This window comes from Carica papaya, chromosome 4, assembly GCF_054855325.1.
Source record: "Carica papaya isolate Zhongbai chromosome 4, ASM5485532v1, whole genome shotgun sequence".
Classification (NCBI taxonomy): domain Eukaryota; kingdom Viridiplantae; phylum Streptophyta; class Magnoliopsida; order Brassicales; family Caricaceae; genus Carica; species Carica papaya.
This window is the reverse complement of record NC_142312.1, coordinates 9,200,268-9,223,934: the sequence shown is the minus strand read 5'-3', so window position 1 is coordinate 9,223,934 and position 23,667 is coordinate 9,200,268. Positions and strand designations below refer to the sequence as shown.

Here is a 23,667-nt window from a genome sequence, read left to right as displayed (position 1 = left end):
TTTCATCAAAAGTTATTCAAATGTAAAATTTTCTTTCCATTTTATTCTATATAATTTTCGTGTATATATGAAAAATAATTATATTATTTAGCTTACATTAAACTATTTTTTATGTAATTATAAAAATATATTCAGTTCACATCAATAAAAAATTAATGCCCAATTAATAATAAAAAAAATCATTTATTGCATATATTCACCGTTGCGAGATTTTTAAAATCGACCTATAGAGACAATAAATCAAATAACATTATAATATCATATTTAAGTGAGCAAGAACAACAATTTTTCCTTTTTATTTGCCTATTGGTATCCCTGATGGTCCACATGAATGTCCCACTACGCGTGAACCAATATCCAACATTGTCAACTAACCAATCATTCCCATACCCCGTCATGTATGAGCACAAAAAATACCATCCCTCAATACTCTATCCAGCATGAGAGTGAATCGGGCCGTCCCCATGCCTCATCTGGTATGAGCGCCAAAAATAACATTTCTCGATACCCTATCCGGTACGAGACAACGTTCATGGTAGGGTTCTCTATGTACCCAGTCTGTTCATTATCTCCCAAGATATCCAGTAAGACAACTATTCATTAATTCACATAACCAAGCAATTTTTTATTTGCATATTAATTTTTAATTTCATAAATTAATCATAAATCATGCAAGACAATCAATAAATATACATCAAAGAAGTACAACTAAGTCATTTAAACATTCCATTATATTCTCATGTATTTAAAGCTGTAAAAGTAAATAATCAGTTACACAGGACAAACAAATAAATAACTAACCGGTGTCGCCTCCATTAGTAAACTGTAATTATTCTCAAAAAATTTTAAATTACACAAAATACCATATTATCGATTATTAAGCTTCAATTCCATAACAAAGAATAAGGTAAGATATTCTTACCCGAATCAGTATCTAAAACACTAAACTTTCTACTGCGCTTACTAGCGGTCCTCAAGTTTCAAGAATTTTTCTACAGAGATTAAAACATGCTTCACGTCCCTAAAAATACCATAGGAATCCAAAATTGGTAAAAAAATCCTTTTCGGCCAATTTTTGGGTTCTGGCATGGCGTCATCGCCGTGCTCCGGCGACGGCACCACTACCGACGACGATAGTTTGCCTCAGAGTGGCAATTTTTGGCTGGTTCTCGCTAGTTTCAGTCAGTTTTATACATATCTATGCCAAAAAAATACGTTAGGGGGTCTCAATTGGCCGAAATAATCATAAAACGAAAATCTACCAGTGGTGGGATTTCGGGTATGGTGACTTTGCCAGCTCACCTTTGCGGCTGAGATTTTTTCTTCGGTCAACCTGTAGAAGACAAAAAGATGAACACAATGGTAAAAAAATTGCACAAAACAAAAAACGGAAAGGGACTCATCGGAGGAGGTTGTAGGTTTTGCCCGCGGCAGCAGCACCAAACTTTGCCCATGGTTTCCAGCTCATCTGCAGTTCCTTTTGCTCTGATTTGGCCATGGGGGTGCTCGAAATCAAATTCCGAGCAGATAGAAGAATTTTTACCTTTTTTGGCAGTCGGATGTTGCTCTAGTGTGGCGACGGTCGGCAATCGGCTCCCTTCTTCGGCAATTGGTTCTTCTTCTCCGGCGGGAGGCTGGCGACTAGAGTTTCGGTTCAGTGTGATACGAAATATTTATACCTGTCTCGCGTTAATTTAGACTTTTCATTGCGTTTGATCTTGACCATCCGATCACATTTAAATAGGGAATGAATCTGGACCGTTCATCACTTTTGATCATGATCGTCTGATCGCGCTTAAGGAGGGAATTGATCTGGACCGTCCACACTCGCGAGAACACATTTGGGTCGTCCAATCGCGAGACACGCGGATCACCAGCGTGGTCCCCTGCGTGGCACCGAGTCAGCGTGCCTTGCCACGCGACGTGCTTCAGTTTGTCGATGTTGCTCACTAGGTGGTCATATGTGGAAAAAAATTTTTAATTGCGTTTTGACCCCCAGTTTCTAATTTTTCTTTCAAAACACCATTCGAACCCAAATTTTCACCATTTTTTCCTAAAATTTTTTACAATTTCATTTTCAACCTATTTTTTTTCATAATTCCACATTAAATTAGAATTTATTAATTTAAAAATAGATTCTTATACATTTTTAAAATGTTAAAATTAATCTGGGGCCAAATTTTAGGCCCGGGTATCATAACTCTCTCTCTCTTAAAAGAAATTTAGCACCTCAAATTTGTCTTCCTCACACTTAATCAAACAGTTGAGGATATTAGGCTCTGAAGTCTGATTCTAGCTCCCATGTGACCTCTCTGTGTGTGTGATTCTGCCATAGGACCTTAACTAAGACAATTTCTCGGTTGTGGAGTACTCTGCTCTTTCGGTCTACAATGACCACCGGTACCTCTTCATAGGATAGGTCTTCCTGGAGTGAAAGGGACTCGTGGGTCAAGACGTGAGACAGATCTGAGTTGTACTTGCCTAGCATAAACAGATGAAACACATTATGGACTCTGTATAATTTTGGAAGTAGTGTCAGTCTGTAGGTGGCGATACCAATTCTATCTAAGATTTCAAATGACCCAAAAACTGGGGATTTAGTCTCTTCCTCTTGCCAAATCTACTGATTCCTTTGAAATATGTGACCTTAAGGAATACTCGATCATCTTTCTCAAATTCTAAATCCCTCATCCAGGTGTCCAGATAATTGTTCTGTCTGCTTTGAGCCGTCTGGATGTTTTTCATGATGTTAACTATTTTGACTATAGTCTCCTCCACAAGATTTGGGCCGAGTAATTTTCTATCACCAACCTCTTCCCAACAGATCGACGATCTACTTGAGCAGCCATAAAACGCCTCGTACGGAGCCATGCCAATACTTTCTTGGTAGCTGTTACTATAGACGAACTCTATTAAGGGTAAATGATCATCCCGATAGCCCCTGAAGTCAAGAACACAACCTTAGAGCATATCCTCTAATGTGCTGATCATCATTTCTGATTGTCCATCGGTCTAGGGGTAAAATGTGGTACTAAGAGACATCTTCGTTTCCATGGCTTGCTAAAAAAGTAGACCAGAACTGAGAAGTGAACCTATGGTCCTTGTCGGATACTACTATCATTAGCATTCCATGTAATATGACTATCTCCCAGATATACATTATTGCTAATTTATCTAATTGGTCGGTCATCTTGATGGCCAAGAAGTGAGAAGACTTGGTAAGCCGGTCAATAATTACCTAAATGACATAGTGTATCGAACGTACCGTAGTCAATCATGTCACGAAATTCATTGTGATATATTCTCACTTTCACTCCAGAATTGGTAATGGTTGAAGTAGCCCGCCTGGGCGTTGATGCTCTACCTTGACTTGCTGACACACTAGACACTTAGAAACAAAATCGGCCATCTCTTTTTTCATCATGTTCTACCAAAATTAGGGTCGCATACTTTGATACATTTTAGTTCTTCTGGGGTGCACGACAAACTTTGAGCTATGAGCCTCTGTCATGATGTTCATTTTTGGCTCACTGTCACATGAAACACACACCATGTCCTGAAATCTGAGCAACCCATCGGCATAAACTCAAAATTCTGAATTTACTCCCTATTCTGCATCTTTCCTGAGAGTTGCTAGGGTGGAATCGGTGGATTGAGCTTCATTTATTCTTTAGATCAACTCATGTTGAACAGTCAGGTAGACTAAACATGTAACTCTTTTCAAGTCCTAAAGTCGTACCTATTGTGCGACCCCTATTACCCTCATTATGAAACTATTAGGTGACCTAACATACTTGCACTTTTTTTGCTGAGTGCATTTGCTACCATGTTGTCATTGCTCGGGTGATACAAACTATTGTAATCGTAGTTCTTGAGGAGTTATATCCATCATCTCTGACTCATGTTGAGATTTTTTCGAGTGAATATGTGTTTCAAACTCTTATAGTCGGTATAGATTTGAAAAGTCTACTCATACAAGTAATGGCGCCAAGTCTTCAAGACGTGGATAATCGCGGTAAGTTCTAAGTCATGGGTGAGGTAGTTTTTCTCATGACTCTTCAACTGTCTTAACTCATAAAATATGACTTTATCATGGTGCATTAGAACACAACTCAATCCTAAGTATGAGGCATCACTATAAACTATATATCCACTTGTCCCACTCGGCAAGGCCAACACATTTGCAGTAGTCAACCGCTTCTTAAATTCTGAAAAACTCATTTCACAGTTCTCATTCCACTTAAACTTGACGTTCTTCTTTGTGAGCCGAGTCAAAGGAGCAGCTAGACTAGAAAATCTTTCCACAAACATGTGGTAATAACCTGCCATCCCAAAAAGTTACGAATCTCCTTGACCGATGTCAATTTCTCCCAACCAACCACTACCTCAATTTTTTAGGGGTTCATTGACACTCCATCCATTGATATGATGTGTCATAGAAAGGTAGTCTCCTCGAGCCAGAACTCGCACTTATTCACCTTTGCATACAACTTCTTTTTTCTAAGAATATATAAAATTTGAGTAAGATGGTGAGCGTGTTTTTCTCTACTTTTTTAAAAGACCAGGATATCATCGATAAATAAAATGACGAACTAATCCAGGAATTGTTTGAAAATCCTGTTCATCAAATCTATAAAGATAGTTGGTGTATTGGTATGACCAGAAACTCATAGTGTCTGTACTTGGTTCAGAAAGCTGTTTTGGGAATGTCTTCTGCCTTGATCTTTACGTGATGGTAACCTGAACGCATGTCTATTTTGGAGAAGACCTGAGAACCCTGCAATTGATCAAAAAGGTCGTCGATCATGGGGAGGGGGTTCTTGTTCTTGTTGGTGATTCAGTCCCCTGTAGTCAATACATAACTTTAACGTCCCATCCCCCTTCCTTACAAATGTGATTCCAGCACCCCAAGGGGACACATTATATCAGATGAATCCATTATCTTGCAATTCATTAATTTGTTTTCTCAGCTCTTCCATCTCAACACGACTCATGCGGTAAGGGACAATCGAGATAGGTTGGGTATCTACTTGAAGATTTATGGTGAATTCAACTTCTCTGTCCATTGACAGTCCGGGTAGTTCATCAAGAAACACATCCGAAAAGTCTCCGACTACTAGAATCTCTTGAATGCAAGTTTCTTTCTTAGGTTTGCTCTGTATCACATCTGGGTTAGGTTCTGCATCTTGCTGAGTGAGGTTGTAACCTCTGCCATAGATAGAAGATCTGATATGGTTTTGATTCCTCAGGTATTCTCTTGCGTAATGTTGGGACTCTCACATATACGATAAATATTATTGAGACATTAACAGAATGGGTCCCCATGATCCTTGCCACAGTGCTGGCAAGTCCTACCGCGTCCTATTATCGAAATCTAAGGAGGAGCCTAAGTCACTAGTTTAGGTCTCTTGCTCTGTTGAATATATGCAGTGGTTGCTGGTCTGTGGTGTGAAACCGGAGGCCTGAGGTTCCCTACTGTTGGAGGAAAAAATTGAAGGTTCCTCTCCATTAACTGTGCCTTAGCTAGAACGGCTAAGTATTAAGCTTGAACACATACAATTGCTATCTAATCTCAGGATGGAGGCGCCACTCGAACTTCCTTGCCTTTCTGCCTTCATCCATCATGCTCTCAGGAGAATACCGGCCCAACTCTAGGAATTTTCGGGCATATTTTGACACAGTCATATCACCCTAGATCAGGTGTGCAAACTTCATTTTCTTCAGGTTTCGAAGATACTCTAGGAGGTACTCTGTGTTGAAGGCCATCAGGAACTGTTCTTAAGTGACTGAAACGGGCAGGGTGGCTTGTATAACTCTCACACTAGTATGTAGGTGATGAGTATAACTCTATATTTGGGAACCACCCTAAGAGTCGTGAAAGCCTTCTCTATCTGAGCTAACTAGTACTCAGCCTCTTCAAAGGAGGATGCCCCTATAAAAGTAGATGTGTTTAGTCTTTTGTATCTCTCAATGTAGTCTGGGTCTATCATGGGTGGAACTAGGTCCCGTGGAAGAGGGACTGGATTGTGCTGGAGATGGACCAGATGGCCATGTGGTGATACTGGATGATACGATAGAGGCACCATATTGTACTGTAGTGGTGCCGAGTGATATGGTTGGGGCACCAGACTATATATTGGTGGTGCTGAATGGTACTGTGGAGGAGCTGGATTGTATCGGGATGGCTCAGTATCCTCCTGTTGTAAGGGTGGCTCAAACTATGACAGCGGGGGAGGGTCAGATAGCTTTATCCGTTCCTTCCGTGCCTACTGGACAACGGTGTGTCTTTCTAGCATTTTAAATAGTCGGTCAACATCCTCTCAAAGCAAACCCTCCCAGACTACTCGATTTAGTGGGGGTCTTCCTTTCCTCATCTACATGTACCTGCATTTCACAAGGAACGGTTGAGTGATAATTCATTTTTTTGGTGTTTCCTTAGGTATTTGTGTAAGGAATGGTTCCAAGGAATGTGGCTCTGATACCAACTGTAAAGGCCCAGAACTTAAAAAAAATAAAATTATTAATTAAATATGGAAGTGAAATAATAGAGTTTAGGGTTTACATTCCTTACGCAATAATTTAGAATGCCCAATAGGGCTACGAGAATATCCCTTCTAAAAAAACAAATAAAAAATACATAAATAAAAAAAAAGATAAATAATTAAGTATTCTAGGACGACCTTCACTAGCTTTTGAAGGGAGTCCGGGTGGTGAACTATTCACAACCATCTTATATATCGGGATCTGGATCTTAGTCATCTTGATCTAAAATAATTAATGAAAGGGTGAGGTACACTAACCCAGTAAGAATATCATACTACTTACTAATATAGAAACTGAAGGTTGGTAAAAATCATAGAAATAACCAATGAAGCTCTTGATTTAAGTAAATTCATTTATCATAAGAAAAACCATTTATTGCATATATTCACCGTTGCGAGATTTTCAAAATCGATCTATAGAGACAATAACACAAATAACATTCTAATATCATATTCAAGTGGGTAAGAACAACAGTTTTTTCTTTTTATTTACCTACTGGTATCCCTGTGAGTCCATAGGAATGTCCCACTACGCGTGAACCAATATCCAATATTGTCAACTAACTGGTCGTCCTCATACCCCATCCGGTATGAGCGCCAAAAATATTATTTCTTGATACTACGTCCGGTATGAGACAACGTTCGTGGTAGGGTTCTCTATGTATCCAGTCTGTCCACCATCTCTAAGGATATCCAGTAAAACAACCATTCATTAATTCACATAATGAAGCAATTTTTCCTTTGCATATTAATTTTCAATTTCATAAATTAACCGTAAATCATGCAAGACAATTAATAAATATACATCAAGGAAGCACAACTAAATCATTTAACCATTCCAGTATATTCTCATGTATTTAAAGGTATAAAAGCAAACAATCAGTTACACATGACAAATAAATAAATAACTAACCGGTTTCGGCTCCATTAGTAACCTGTAATTATTCTAAAAAAATTTTAAATTACACAAAATACCATTTTATCGATTATTAAACTTCAATTCTATAACAGAGAATAAGGTGATGGATTCTTACCCGAATCGGTGTCCGAAATACTAAACTTTCTACTGGGCCTACTGGCAGTCCCTAGGTTTCCTAAATTTTTCTGTAGAGATTAAAACACACTTCACGTCCCTAAAAATACCATAAGAATCCAAAATCAGTGAAAAAAACCCTTTTTGGCCAATTTTAGGGTTTCGGCATGGCGGCACCGCCGTGCTCCAGTGACAGAACCAATGCCTGCGGCACCGCCGTGCTCCGGCGACGACACCACTGTCCGCGGCACCGCCGTGCTCCAGCGACGGCACCACCGTCCGCGACAGTAGTTTACCTCGATCTGGCGTTTTTTGCCGGTTCTGGCCGATCTCGGTCGATTTTATATATGTCTATGCCAAAAAATATGTTAGGGGGCATCGGTTGGCTGAAAAAACTAGAAAACAGAAACCTACTGGGTGTGAAGGTTTTTGGGTGTAGCGACTCCGTCGGTTCATCTTTGCGACTGAGAGTTTTTCTTCGGTCAACCTGTAGAAAACATAACTGTGAACATAACTGTAGAAAAATCACACGAAATGAAAAATGGGAATGGGCTCATCGAAAGAGGTTGGGTTTTGTCCGCAGCAGTGTCGCCGGACTTTGCATGCATTTTTCGGCTCACCTGCCATTTCTTTTGCTCTGATTTAGCCATGGAGGTTCTCGGAATCAAATTTCAAGCGGATATGAGAATTTTTACCTTTTTTGGCGGTCGTGGGTTTGAGTTCTGTGTGATGCGAAATATTTATACCTATATCACGTTAATCTTGGTCATTCATCGCATTTGATCTTGACCATTTAATCACGTTTAAAGAGGAAATGAATCTGGACCATTCATCGTGATTTGATCTCGACCGTCCGATCGCGTTTAAAAAAGAAATGAATATAGACCGTTCATCGTGATTTGATCTCAACCGTCCGATTGTGTTTAAAGAGGAAATGAATATGAACCATTCATCGCGTTTGATCGTAACTGTCCGATCACGCATTAGGAGGGAATGGATCTGGACCATCCACGTGCGCGGGAACGCTTCTAGGTCATCCGATCGCGGGGCACGCAGATTGCCAGTGTGGCCTCCCGCATGGCACCGAGTCAACGTGCCTTGCCACGCGGCGCGCTCCAGTTCGTTGAGACTGTTGACTGGGCGGTCCTATGTGATAAAATTTTTTTAAATTGCATTCTGACCCTCAGTTTCTGATTTTTCTTTTAAAAACACCAGCCGAACCTAAATTTTCACCCATTTTTTTCAAAATTATTTTCAATTTCATCCTCAATCTATTTTTTTTCATAATTTTACGTTAAATTAAAATTTATTAATTTCAAAAATAGATTCTTATACATTTTAAGAATGTTAAAATTAATCCCGAGCCAAATTCTGGACCTGAGTATTACAACATAACAAAAGAGTTGCGTCTCTTTTCGTTGGCGCACTCCATCCACCATAGGGCACATGCCATTACTCAACTGTGCTCATGAATGGGATAGTTGGTACTTAGCTATTTGAGCATATGGCATGTTCACCCTATACATTATGCCTACCACCAATATTGTTTGTGTGTCTTCCGATCGTTGTATAAATTAATACTTGAATATGCTATTAGAGCTCTAATTGTCTATTATATGTGTATAAATAGACAATTTGAGTTACGAAAAAATTATCGAGGATGAAGTCCCCTAATTATTTCAAAAGAATGACATGATACTCACTCACTTTAAAAATAAAAATGGCTATCTCATTTTAAAGAATAGAGGTCACATATAAGATTTTAAAAGATAAATATTTTAAAATATTTTAGAAGTGAATTTATGAAAACTAGTAAATGAAATCATAAAATAATAAATTATTAAAAATGATACTTCTTAAAATAATATCAAGAAACTAAAGTAAGCGCAAACGTTACTATATTTTCTTGTTAGTTTCTTTCCTTTTATTTTATTATCTTTATTGCATAAATAATATCTTATTCAAATGTGCACATGACACTCTTCAAATGTCAGGTGCCACACCCTTTGCGCTTAGCACTTGAATAAAATATGACAATAAAGATATATTTTAAATAAATAATAATAGTTATATCTACAGTTTTATATGTTAATTAAGATTCTTAGTTTTCTTTTAATTTTTAAATATTTAGAGAATAATTAAAAAATAGAATACAAGTTGCTGTTTCTAATTTTATTCAACTCAGTAATTTTGTTAGATGTAAAGTTAACACAGTTAATGTAACGGCTCCAGAAATTCAAAAAGAAATACATATAATAATCTGAGTGCGGAAGTGAAATAACAGATTAAGGTTAACATCCCTTACACAATAACTTAAAAGTAATAAACAATATCACGGAATAAGTTCTCTGAAAGAAAATACGAGAAATGAGAAAAATAAAGGAAACTATAAAACATCTAGCATCTACTCACCATCTTCTTGTGGATCGGGCTCGGGAACCAGGTCCTCCTGATCTGAAATAGTTAAATAAAGAATGAGCTACACTAGCCCAGTAAGGACATCACACTATATCACCGTCACATAAGCAAATGTTGGTAGAAAACCAAAAACAACCAATGGTGCACAAATTTTAAAGTAATACATTTATTTAAAATAAAACTACTTACCCTTTTTCTTACCCTTGGAGAACTTGTGAAAACAATGTATAAAGACAATAACTTCATACATATCACAATTTCATGCATAATCAGTAACATAAAACACATCATAAATCCGTATTCATTAACAATAATTGATTATCACTGTTTCTCGTTTTTACCAGCCTACTAATATCCATGGGGATCCATAGGGGTGTCCCCACTACATGTGAACCACTCTCCTTAACAATCTTAATTCCAGGGTCGTCCCCATACCCCGTTCGGTATGAGCACTAAGACATTAAACCTCAATACCCCGCCCAGTATGAGGGGGAAGCGGGCTGTCCCCATACCCCGTCCGGTATGAGCGCCAAATGACCAAGTCTCCATACCCCGTACGGTATGAGACAACGTTCACGGTAGGGTTCCCTATGAACTCGGTCTGTCCACAATCTCCCAAGATATCTAGTGAGGCTGTCACCTTATCTGTTTTCCCTTATTCTCCGTTACCAAGTTAAACATAATCACATAAATAATAAACATGCACCCTGTAATACAATCATATCATAAATTCCAAAATCACATAGTGGTCAAGTAAGACAGTAATACATGCATTTAAAACCATAGAATAGATAGACCAGATACCATAATTCATTTAAACTGTAAAATAAATCAAGTAGGAATTGACAGAGAATAATGTCCAATTCGGGCTCCATTAGCAACATTAATTAATTATGCGTATCTATTTAATTTGTACAAAATACAGTATTATCATTTATAATACAGTATTATCATTTATTCAAACCTCAATTCCATGATAGAAAATAGAGTGATGGGTCCTTACTTGATTCGACGTAGAAAATTAGATCGTCACTGCGCCTATAGGCGATCCCTAGGTTTCCTGAATTTTTTTTCGGAAACTGAAATGCACTTACGGTACCTACACATATCCAAAATAACCCAAAAATTAGACCCAGAGCCCACTCGCCAATTTTGGAATTCCGGCACAGCGGCTCCGCCATCCTTCGGCGACGGCGCTGCCGCTCGTGGCGGCGATCTGCCTTGGGTTGGCTGTTTTCGGTCGAATTCAGCCAAACTTGCTTCGGTTCCCATGAGAAAACACACTTAGGGCCCTTGGTGGGCCGAAAAAGTGTAGAAAACCGAAACTCACCGACGATGGAGCGCTCCGGTGCGGCGGCTCCTCTAGCTCACGTTGTGACTGGGTGTTCTGCTCCGGTAAACTTGTAGAGAAGAAAACGATGATCACAACGGTGAAAAAATCACATCGAACGGAAATCAGGAAGGGCCTCATCGGAGGCAAAAACTGAAACACCCTGCGGCGACGCCGCTGAGCTTCGGAGGCATTTTTCGGCCAATTGGTCGGTGCTTTCGCTCCGATTTGGCCATAGGTGGGTTTAGAATGGAATTCTGAGCAAATGGTAGAATTTTTACCTCGTTTGGCAGCTGGAAATTACTTCGATGCGGCGGCGGGTGGCGGCAGTTGGCTCCCTGACGGCTAGGCTGTCTTCTCCGGCGAGGGGCTCTAGCAGCTAGGTTTAAGGTTTGGGTGCGGATGGGGTTATTTATACAAATCTGCTTTTGATCTGAGTCATCCATCGCTTTTAATCTGGACCGTCTGATCGCGATTAAATAGGGAGTGAATCTGGGCCGTTCATCACGATTCAATCTGGGTCGTTCGTGCCCGATGCAATCTGGGCCGTCCGTGCGAATTTTTGATCTGGGTTGTCCATGCGCGCGTAAATGGATCTCAGCCATTTGATCGCGCGTACGCGGATCGCCCATATGGCTCCCTCACGCGTGGCCTCCCGCGTCAGCATCTCTGCCACCTGGCACGTCCTGGTTGGTCGGGACTGCTGACCGGGCAGCTAATGTGGCACAACTTTTTTAAATTACGTTTTGACCCCCTTGTTTCCGATTTTTCTTTTAAAAAAACCCTTAGAACCCAAAATTTCACCTATTTTCTTCAAAATTATTTTCAATTAAACCCCTAAACAATTTTTACCCCTTATTATTATTATTATTTCTATTAAAATAAACTAAATTAAATTAAATTCAATTTAAAATTACATAAATAATAATTATATTCATAAAATAATAATTAATGAAAAGAAAAAAAAAAGGAGAGGTTGGGTGTTACAGTTAATTTTGGTACTACTTATCAATTATTATTTAATTGAATAATTAATTATATTTTTTTATAAAAAATTATAGGTCTGAGTTGTATTGTGCTCTTACATATTCTTATTTTAAATTTATTTTTAGATCAGATTTTTTTTCTTAGTTGCTTATATTTTGCCTTTATTTGGGTATTGACTTAAGCAAATATCAAACAAAATATTTTTATCAAATATAAATGAAATTTATGATAGATAAACTAAAAGTTTAAGCTTAATGCATATTATTACAAGTAATTGAGTTTTATTTGTAAATTAATAATATTGAAATCTAAGAATCTTTAAAAATAACTTGGAAAATCATTTTTTTTTATTTTGGCACTTAAAATTAAACAAATTAAAATATTATTTGAGAGGAACCCATAGAAGAAGAAAGAGCACAATTGATAAATGAGGAAGAAATGCCAAGTGATAAAGGAGACGAGAGTAAAAGGTGTAATTTTAGATATTGATTATAAAATTCTCCAATTTTTTTTTTTTAAATAATCATGTAATTGAATAAAATGGAATATGTTAAATTATGAAATACATTGAAAACGTTTAATCAAAATAAAAGTTTTTGGATAATAATTAGCTCGTTAACTTACATGACATCCATAATGAATAAATAGGAACAAACAAAGTATGTAGCATTTTTGCCATTGAAGAAATATTTTTACTACTAATTATTAAAAAGCATAAGTTCAATAAAAAAAGTGAAACCTATTTTGTAATATCCACCTAAAAAAAAGAATTGTAAATAAAAAATAAAATTAGAATTAGAATTTAAATGAAAACATTTAAGAAAAAGGGAGTAAAAACATAAATAAGTGGGAGTAGAAAGAGGAAAAGGAAATCAGGAAAAATGGACGGCCCAGATCAGACCGTTAGAGGAGATCCGATGAAGGAGATTTAAAAGAAAATGGACGGTCCAAATTGAGTCATGAAGATCCAACGGCTGAGGGAACATGTATAAAAGGGAAAGAGATTAGGGTTTTCTTCATTTGGGAGAGAAGCTGAAAAAAGAGAATGAGAGAATGAGAGAGAGAGAGAGAGAGAGAGATGATTGGGGAGAGAAGGAAGAAAGGGTGTCACGCGAGAAAGCCAAGAGAGAGAAAAGAGAGAAGAGAAGAAAGAAGAGAAAGGCTGGAAGCGAAGAAGGGAAGGGAAAAGAAAGGAGAGAAAAAAGAAGAGAAGGAGGGTGGCCGAGCGGGAAGAAGGGAAGCCGAGAACGGCCGCACATAGAGAGAGGAGAAGAGAGATAATCGTGGAGGAGGAAGAAGAAGAAGGGGAATTGTGGCCGAGGAGTACCATATGTCGGCGGAATCTAAAATCAAGGTTGTTCAGGTTTTTCGAGCACCGCAACGCACCCGAGCTAGGTGCATTCCTTTTCTTCTTTTGGTTTGTGTTTTTGGCCAAATGAGCGTTCACCTGTGTGTGTGTGTGTGCAGGTTTGGGAGCTAAAGGACCGCGAGGTGGCTGAGAAGAGACCACCGGGAGCCAAACCGAGGCCGAATCGCCCCACACTAGAAAGGTAAAGCTTTTTCGTATTTTTGGTGGTTGTTGAGTGGCGGTGGAGTGGGGACGATGTTTGGCTGGCCGTGCGGGCTAGACTGGGCCACCCATCCTGGCAGGAACTGAGGAGGTTTCCTCGGGAATGGGGAAAACCCACCCACCATGGAAGCTAGAGGGTCTTCTGTGGGAATAGAGGTTGGAATCGCTTTTTGGGATTCTGATTCGCCATCTGAGAAGCTGGAAAGTCTTCCTTGGAAAAAGGGAATCCGATTCGCCGAACGGGAAGCCGAAAAATTTTTCGAGTACGGATCCCGATAATTTTGGGTATTTTGTTGGGTGGTCATTATAATCCATAATTCGATTAAATTAAATTTTAGTATTTTGAAGTATTTTAATTAATTTATGTCGTGTGTATAGGAAATTAGAACATTCAGGTGGATCTGTAAAAACGCGTAGGAGTGTAAGTATTTCTAAATCTCAATAGGATTTGAATTTTGAAAAGTGCATTCATTTTATAAAAATGCTTAATTTTAAAATTTCAATGGACATTAATCCAATTTTAGATGAAAAATAAAATTCAAATTATGATCAGTAAATTTAAGCAATTGGAACCTTATGAGGAGACGAAACCAGAAAACAGACCCAATGGACTGTGAGTTATTTGAACTGATGAAATACAAAATTAAAAACTTTAAAAATTCCTAATTAAGCGAAAAATAGAAAAAAAAAATAAAAAATAAATAAAAATAAATAATTGAGGTTGTGAAATGATCATTTAAATAAATTAACAATTTTGGAATGAGATGATAGGGGTGAATAGGGTAAGGACTCTGGATACCTTCTCGTTTAGTCTGAATCGATGAGGGGAGTGTGTGTGTGTGACATGTTGAAACTGCATATGGATAGAGTCTGAAACCTAATCCAGACGTGGATAGGTACTTGTGAGTGTGAGTCACCTAATAAACATACCTGCTGTGGCTACTGTTAGATTTATGTGTATGTGCTATCCATGCGATGGAAGGATCCATTTTGTCTTTCCTTAATAACGACATAAACAGTATCGCGCGAAGAAACCATATAAATGATCTTTCGAGTGTATCTATGATCTTTTGTGTGTGTGTGATTATGTTTCAAAATGATGATTGATATTCAATGTATTTATGACTTTCGAGAGTATGAGAATATAAATTTGAAGTTTGTATATGATATTCGAGAGAATTCATAAGATCGATCAGAAACATGTGAAATGGTAAAAATAAGAACATGAATTTGGCACTAAAACATTTTTATTACTTTTATTTCTTACTGTGTGTTTTGTATGAAATTTTATTTGGGTTGAAAGAACATGAATACTTATTGAGTTGGTGAAGCTCATTAAATTTCACCCTCATATTTTTCAGAGGAGAATGAAGAGCCAGCACCGCTGTCAGAAGAGTATAACCTGTAAAAGGATTCTTTTTTGTATATTTTGTGTATATTCGAGAAGTTTTATTTTGTTATGTTAGACTTTAAATTCTAACCTCATGTGTTATATATATAGTTACTGTACATATCATATGGGATGTTAGGTAGTATTATATTTTTTGATCTATACATGTATATATTTTATGGATCCACTGCATGAAAATGATATGAGCAGGAATTACGCCTCATATCGAGCATCGGGGCGTGACAGGTGGTATCAGATCCCACAGTCCTAGAATTATCTCTTGTGCATGAGGTTTTAGAGTTTAAATATTGTATTTTTGCAACTATTAGGGTGTTAAGAAGTAGGAAATGTTATTTTGAAATGTTCTATTCATTTTTTTCTAAATGAAGGGTTGTAAGATGAGACGTGGATAGACTCCACTGGAGCAACCTCCCTCTTACATGTTCTTACAGAGCATATTGACCAGTTGTACCACATGGTAGAGGAGCTTGTTAACTAGCATAGAGAATGGATACCTAGCCCTCCTCTAATACTGACTCCATACAATCTAGAACTAGTCGTTATGGATCCAGACTGTCATAGAAAGTTCTTAAGACTCCATCTTCCTATATTTACTGGTACCAAGAATTTTATTGAAGATGAAGGATGATTGAAAGAAATTGAAAAGGCATTTCGAGTTTTGGGGGTGACTTATGAACAGAAAGTGATCCTAGCTTCATACTTGCTTGTGGGTGAAGTTGACTGTTGGTGGGAATTCAGATAGACTATTTTACTTGTTCCCATCACCTGGGAGATATTTCTGGGGGTGTTCAATGCGAGTACTTTCCAGCATGACTCCAACACCAGAAAGAGTTAGAGTTCATGCAGCTCACTCAGAGGAACCTGTTAGTGGTTGAATATGCTAGAAGATTCACTAAGGTTACCTGTTTTACTCCAGCCAATTTGACTAATGAAGGGCAGAGGGCGAGAAAATTTCAGTGGGGGCTACGCCCAGAGATCAACGATGCTCTTGCAATTCTAGAATTGAAGACCTATGATGAGGTTTTGGCGAAAGCAGAAATAGTAGAAAACAGATAGACAGATTCATCCTTCGGAGCAGGCTGTTCTAGACACTCGGTACCTCTGAGAAGGTAGATTCTAGGGTTTAGTTCACAAGATAAGAGGCCCAGAATGATAACAGAGATATCTCCTAAACCACCATCAACTCTTGATAAGGCACTAACATGTCTTACTTGTGAAAAGAATCATGGTAATCAATTGTATCATTGTGTCACTCGATCCTGTTTCAAGTGTGGTAGCAAACAACATCTGATCCGTAATTGACCATTTATGAAGGAACAGCTAGAAGCTTAAAGATGGGGACGAGTGTACACCCTAACTGCAATAGATGTTGAAGTAAACTTATATATGGTTCAAGGTATGCATCTTGTCTCAAAGAATCTAGCAAAAGTATTAGTAGATCCTGGTTCCACACACTCATTTGTGTCACATACTTTTGCACCACGATTGGGTGTTACACCTATTTATTTGAAGCGTATTTTGATGATATCCACATCAGGCATGAGTGTATTACTTTCTGATGTTATCTATAAAAAATTTATATTAGAGATAGCTGGTAGGGAATTAAAGATAGACCTGGTACTTTTAGATGTGGGAGATTTTGATGTAATTATAGGAATGAATTGGCTAGCAACTCATTACACGACTTTAGATTGTCATAACAAGAAGGTTATATTTAATATCCCTAATGAAGAAACTTTTAGTTCGTAATTGAATGGTGGTATTTACCATATAGTAGGTTATTTAAGTTATATAATTTATTGAGCATAACATGTAAATGTTGACATGGTAGGTGATAAAGATAAGAAAATTGATTTTTATGATGTGTTGGTGGTCTGTGAGTATCTTGATGTATTCCCTGACGAACTTCCAGGATTACCTCCAGGCCGTGAAATAGAATTTTCCATTGATATACAACCAGGCACCCAACCAATCTCTATTACTCCTTACAAACTGGTGAGAGCTGAAATGGAAGAATTAAAGAAGCAAGTAACAGAACTTCGAGAGAAATGATTCAATCGCCCTAGTGTTTCTCCTTGGGTACTCCTGTAATATTTTCCAATAAGAAAGATGGAACTGATTGAATGTGTATTGATTGTAGACAACTAAACCGGGTCATCATCAAGAATAAATACCCTTTGCCTAAAATTGATTACCTATTTGACCAATTACAAAGGGCACAAATATTTTCCAAAATTAATTGGCGATCTAGTTACCATCAAGTGAAGATCAAACCCGAGGATATTTTAAAGACCGCCTTTAGAAACAGGTATGACCATTATAAATTCTTGGTCTTACCTTTTGGATTGACGAATGCTCCGACGGTATTTATGGACATGATGAATCGGATGTTTGACCATTTGTTATATCAATTTGTTATTGTGTTCATTGATGATATATTAATTTGCTCTAAGAGTCGAGAAGAACAAGTTGAACACTTAAGGCAAGTTCTGAAAACTCTTAGAAAAGAAAAGTTGTATGCAAAATGGAGTAAACGTGCATTCTAGCTCGAACAGATTACTTTCTTGGGTCATGTGATTTCTAAAGACGGAGTATCTGTGGATCCAATAAAAGTTGAGCCTATCATAGGATTGGAATGTCCTACTATGGTAAAGGGTGTTCCGAAAATTTTTGGTATGGATGGGTGCTACCGCCGATTTGGGAAAGGATTCTCTAAGATTACAACCCCTCTTACCCAGCTTATTAAGAAGGATGTTAAGTTTGAATGGACCCCAGACTATGAAAATAGCTTTAGAGAACTCAAAAATCGACTTGTGACGGCTCCAATGTTAATACTACCTAGTGGATCAAGGGGTTATGCAGTGTATACTGATGCGTCAGTCCAGGATTTAGGATGTGTGTTAATGTAAAATCACATAGTCATCGCTTATGGGCCAAGACAATTGAAGAATCATGGACGAAATTATCTGACCCATGATTTAGAATTAGCTGCAATTGTGCATGCCCTTAGGATCTGGCGTCATTATCTGTATGGAGAGACATTGAGATCTATACTGATCACATGAGTCTAAAGTATCTCTTCTCGCAGAGGGAATTGAGCATGCGCAAGCATAGATGGATGGATCTTCTTAAGGACTATGATTGCAAAATATCCTACCATCAAAGGAAAAGAAATGTGGTGGTTGATACATTGAGTCGCAGCGCTTTCGACATGATTGCAAAACTAGTAGCTTCTAAATGTAAGACTCTAGAGACCTTACAAGAATTACAATAAGGTGTTCACAAATAGTGAATGTATATAACCAGTTTGAGAATTGAGCTAGTATTGATCTAGAAAATTAAAAATGCTCAAGAAACTGACACTGTTATAGGGACCTTGAAGAGAGAAGCTGAACAGAATTTAAGACCTGGTTTCAGAGTTCACAATGATGGGTTGCTTTGATTCAGAGGAAGATTGTGCGTTCCTGACGATCATAACTTGAAGAGACTCATATTAGAGGAAGCATATAATTCTAGATTTACCATACACCCAGGCATCACCAAAATATATTGGGGTTTATGACCTCGGTATTGGTGGATTAAGTGAAGAAATATATCTTCGAATTTGTTAGTAAATGTCCCACATGTCAGATGATTAAAGCTGAACACCATAAGCTAGAGGGATTACTCTGACCTCTACCAATTCTAGAGTAGAAGTGAGAACATATCACTATGGACTTTGTGATGGGTTTGCCTAGGACTAAAATGAACCAAACTACTATCTGGTGATAGTAGACCGATTAATGAAGTCAACTTATTTTCTGCCAATGATAAACTTGCGAGATTATATATTAAAGAAGTTATTAGACTTCATGGAATTTCGGTATCAGTAGTTTCAGATCAAGATGCTCGTTTCACCTTCAGGTTTTAGACAAGTCTTCAACAGGCCATAGGCACCACTTTATCATTCAGCATAGCATTCCACCCACAAGCGGATGGTAAACGGAATGAACCATCTAGACATTAGAAGATATGCTTAGGGCTTGTGCACTAGAGAAAATTGGGACGACCATCTATTATTGATTGAATTTGCCTATAACAACAACTATCAGTCCAGTATTAGTACAGCTCCATATGAAACACTTTATGGCAGACCCTGCAAATCTCCTGTGTGTGGGGAATAAATTAGGGACAAGAAATTAATTAGACCCAAATTAATTGAAGAAACTACCTCTAAGATTGTCCTAATTAAGAAAAACCTTCAAACCACCCAAAGCAGACATAAGAATTATGTAGATAACTATAGAAGGGGTTTGGAGTTTGAAACAGGGGATCATGTGTTCTTGAAAGTGTCACTAATAAAGGGCCTTATGAGATTTGGAAAGAAAGATAAATTGAACCCTTGCTTCATTGTACCATTAAAAATACTGGAGAGAATTGGATCGATTACATACCGATTGGCATTGCCATAAGAGTTGGCTAACATCCATGATGTATTTCGTGTATCCATGGTACGCAAATACCATCCTGATCCCTCGCATGTAATTCAGTATGAGGAGATTCCTATTGATGAAGATATATCCTATCAGGAAATGCCCATAGATATATTGTACAAATAGGAGCGGATATCGAGGAATAAGACTATTTTGATGGTTAAGGTACTCTGACGACATCATTTGCCAACGAAAGCTACTTGAGAAATTAAAGATTCGATACGAGCTCGATTTCCTCACCTACTATATAGATATAGCAATTTGGAGGACCGGATTTTTATAAGGAGGGGACAATTGTAATATTCACCTAAAAAGAAAAAAAAAAGAACTGTAAATAAAAATAAAAATTAGAATTATGATTTAAATGAAAGCATTTAAGAAAAAGGATGTAAAAACATAAATAAGTGGAAGTAGAAGGGGGCAAAAGAAATCAGGAAAAATGGATGGTGCAGATCGGACCACTGGAGGAGATTAGATGAAGGATATTTAAAAGGAAATAGACGGTCCAGATGAAGTCATGAAGATCCAACAGCTGAGGGAACGGGTATAAAAGAGAAAGAGATTCGGGTTTCTTTCATTTGGGAGAGAAGCCGAAAAAGAGAAAGAAAGAAAGAGGCAATTAGGGAGAGAAGGAAGAGAGGATGTCGCGCGGGGAAGCTGAGAGAGAGAAAAGAGAGAGGAAAGAAGAGAGAGGCCGGAAAAGAAGAAGGGAAGGGAAAAAAAGGAGAGAAAATAGAAAAGAATGAGGTGGCTGAGTGGGAAGAAGAAAAGTCGAGAACGACCGTGCAAGAGGAGAGGATACGAGAGAGAATCGCGAAAGAGGAAGAAGAAGAAGGGGAATCGTGACCGAGGAGCACCGTGTGATGGTGGAATCCAAAATTGAGGTTGTTTGGGTTTTTCGAGCACCATACCCGAGCTAGATGCGTTCATTTTCTTCTTTCAGTTTGTATTTTTTACCAAACGAGTGTTCACTTGTGTGTGTGTATGTGCAGGTTTGGGGCTAAAGGACCACAGAGTAGCTGAGAGGAGACCACCGGGAGCTAAACTGAGGCCGAATCGCCCCATGCCAGAAAGATAAAACTTTTTTGTGTTTTTGGTGGTTATTGAGCGGGGGTGGAGCGGGGATGGTGTCTGGCTGGCTGCGCGGGTTTGGCCAAGCCACCCATCCATATGGGAACCGAGGAAGCTTCCTTGGGAAGGGGGAAAACCCAACCACCGTGGAAGCCAAAGGGTCTTCTGCGGGAATAGAGGCCGAAAGGTCTTCCACAGGAATGAAGGCCAGAATTGCCTTTTGGGATTTCAATTTGCCGTATGGGAAGCTGAAAAGTCTTCCTCAAAAATGAGAATTTGATTCATCGAACAGGAAGCTGAAAGATTTTTCGAGTACAGATCCCAATAATTTCGGTTATTCCGTTGGGTGGTCGTTAGAACCCGTAATTTGATTAAATTAAATTTTAGTATTTCGAAGTATTTTAATTAATTTATGTCGTGTGTACAAAGAATTAAGACATTCAGGCAGATCCGGAAAGACACATAGGAATGCAAGTATTTCTAAATCTTGACAGAGTTTGAATTTTAAACAGTGCATTCATTTCATAAAAATACTTAATTTTGAAATTTGAAGGGACATTGACCCAATTTTCGATGGAAAACATAACCCAAATTATGATCAATAAACCTAAGCAATTGGAACCTTATGAGGAGACGAAACCAGAAAGCAAACCCAGTAGACTGTGAGTTATTTGAACTGATGAAATACAAAATTAAAAATTTAGAAAATTCCTAATTAAGTGAAAAATGGAAAAATAAAAAGAAATAAAATAAAAATAAAAATAAAAAGGAAAAAAAAAATAATTAAGGTTGTGAAATGTTTATTTGAATAAATTAAGAATTTTGGAATGAGAGGTTAGGGACCTTGAATACCTTCTCGTTTAGTCTGAATCGAGAAAGGGAGTGTGTGTGTATGACTAAAGTTCAGCGGGCATAGTGAATCTAGACATGGATAGAGTCTGAAACATAATCCAGACGTGGATAGGTACTTGTGAGTGTGAGTCATCTAGCAAACGTACCTACTGTGGTCATTGTAAGATTATTGTGTGTGTGCTATCCATGCGATAAGATGATTCATTTCGCATTTTCTCATAGAGAATATAAACGACATCACGCGATGAAATCATATAAATGACCTTTCGAGTTTATCTGTGATATTTTATATATGTGTGATTATGTTTTGAAATGATGATTGATATTCTAGTGTATTTATGACTTTCAAGAGTATGAGAATATACATTTGAGGCTTGTATATGATATTCGAAAGAATTCATAAGATCGATTAGAAACATGTGAAATAGTAAAAATAAGAACATGAATTTGGCACTGAAATATTTTTATTGCTTTTGTTTCTTACCGTGTGTTTTGCTTGAAATTTTATTTAGGTTGAGAAAACGAGAATACTTATTGAGTTGGTAAAAGTTATTAAATTTTACCATAATATTTTTCAGATGAGAATGAAGAGCCAGTACTGCTGCTAGATGAGTAGAACCTGTAAAAGAGTTATTGTTTTTGTATATTTTGTGCATATTCGAGAAGTTTTATTTTGTTCTATTATACTCTAAATTCTAATCTCGTAATTTGTATATATAGTTACTGTACATACTACATTGGATGTCACTACATGAGATGTTAGGTTGTATTGTATTTTTTTTATCTATGTATGTATATATTTTATGAACTCACTGTATGAAAATGACATGAACAGAAATTGCGCCTCATATCGAGTATCAGAACATGACATATTTAAACGGTAGAATCTTCTGAATCAACACAATGCCTAAAAATTAATTTTTTCTGAAAACTAGATTTCAAAAATTGTGATTCAGGGACCATATCCGCTTTTATATCGACAAACTTTTATAATTCTCATTTTACTCATTATAAAATGAGAATACTACAAAAATAGTACGTACACATTACAAACTAATACTTAAATCCAATGCATTAAAGTCTGATACTGTTTAACTATATTTGGTCACTTTTTAAACGAGCTCACAAAATTAATAGCCTGACAAGTATATCAGGGCCCATAATAAACTCACATGTGAGAAAAAAATCTAACAATTTAACCTTGCCGATCAACTAAAATTTATCATGAATTTACTTTTGACCATGACCTTTTGGGGACTAAATTTTGGTTTGATCCTAATTTTTTTAAAAGGTAAATTCTAATTATTTTACTTAAAAATGATAAATTTTGCTATAAATTTCGAAATGTCTAAACCCATATCTTTAGGCGCAAGAATCTTTGTAAATAAAGCAAGCCCATTTCGCATTAAAATATAGCAAGTCTGGTTCCTCCCCATTTCTAAGTCCATAAAAAATGCCTTTGCGTGCTAATCAGAGCTAAGCCGGTTGGGCTTTCTTCTTTTGACCCATTTGGATTTGTACATCAATCATTTTTAAAAAAAGTAAAACAAGCCCATTTTTATATTAAAATATAGCAAGTTCTCTAAGTCCAGCCCATTTGGATATGTTCATTAAGAATTTTTTTTAAATAAAATAATAATACAGGCCCTTTTTTATATTAAAATATAGCGAGTGAGTCAGAGCTAGGCCAGTTGGGCTTTCTTCTTTTGACCCATTTGGATACGTACATTATTTTCCCAGTTCAAAAAGTCAACGGAATAAGGCGTAAATCATGGGCCCAGTTTCTTGCGGATTAAGGGTCAATAATAATAAATAAATCAATTGGGATGTAGTTTATAAATGATTGGATTCTGAGCTCCTTTTGGTCAACAATGTCAGCTCTTTAAAATTGGGAACCCAACTCTAAAATGAAGCCGTAAGTATAGGGGGCCCTTATGGGGGGAGGGGTGACTGCCCACTTAATGACCCACCACATGAAAAA

The 23,667-nt window shown here is 37.4% G+C and overlaps 1 long non-coding RNA gene across 2 annotated transcripts; it reads left to right on the top strand.

Annotated features, from left to right (window-relative positions):
* Window positions 1-12,907: 12,907 nt before the first annotated feature.
* Window positions 12,908-15,453, top strand: LOC148266249 (uncharacterized). 2 transcript variants are annotated; one of them, XR_015818395.1, is made up of 3 exons: window positions 13,316-13,664; window positions 13,778-14,301; window positions 15,242-15,453. It is a non-coding gene; the product is annotated as an uncharacterized LOC148266249 (long non-coding RNA). The 2 variants fall into 2 exon arrangements; XR_015818394.1 differs by lacking the exon at window positions 15,242-15,453 and having other exon boundaries at window positions 12,908-13,664; window positions 13,778-14,387.
* The last annotated feature ends 8,214 nt before the right edge of the window (window positions 15,454-23,667 follow it).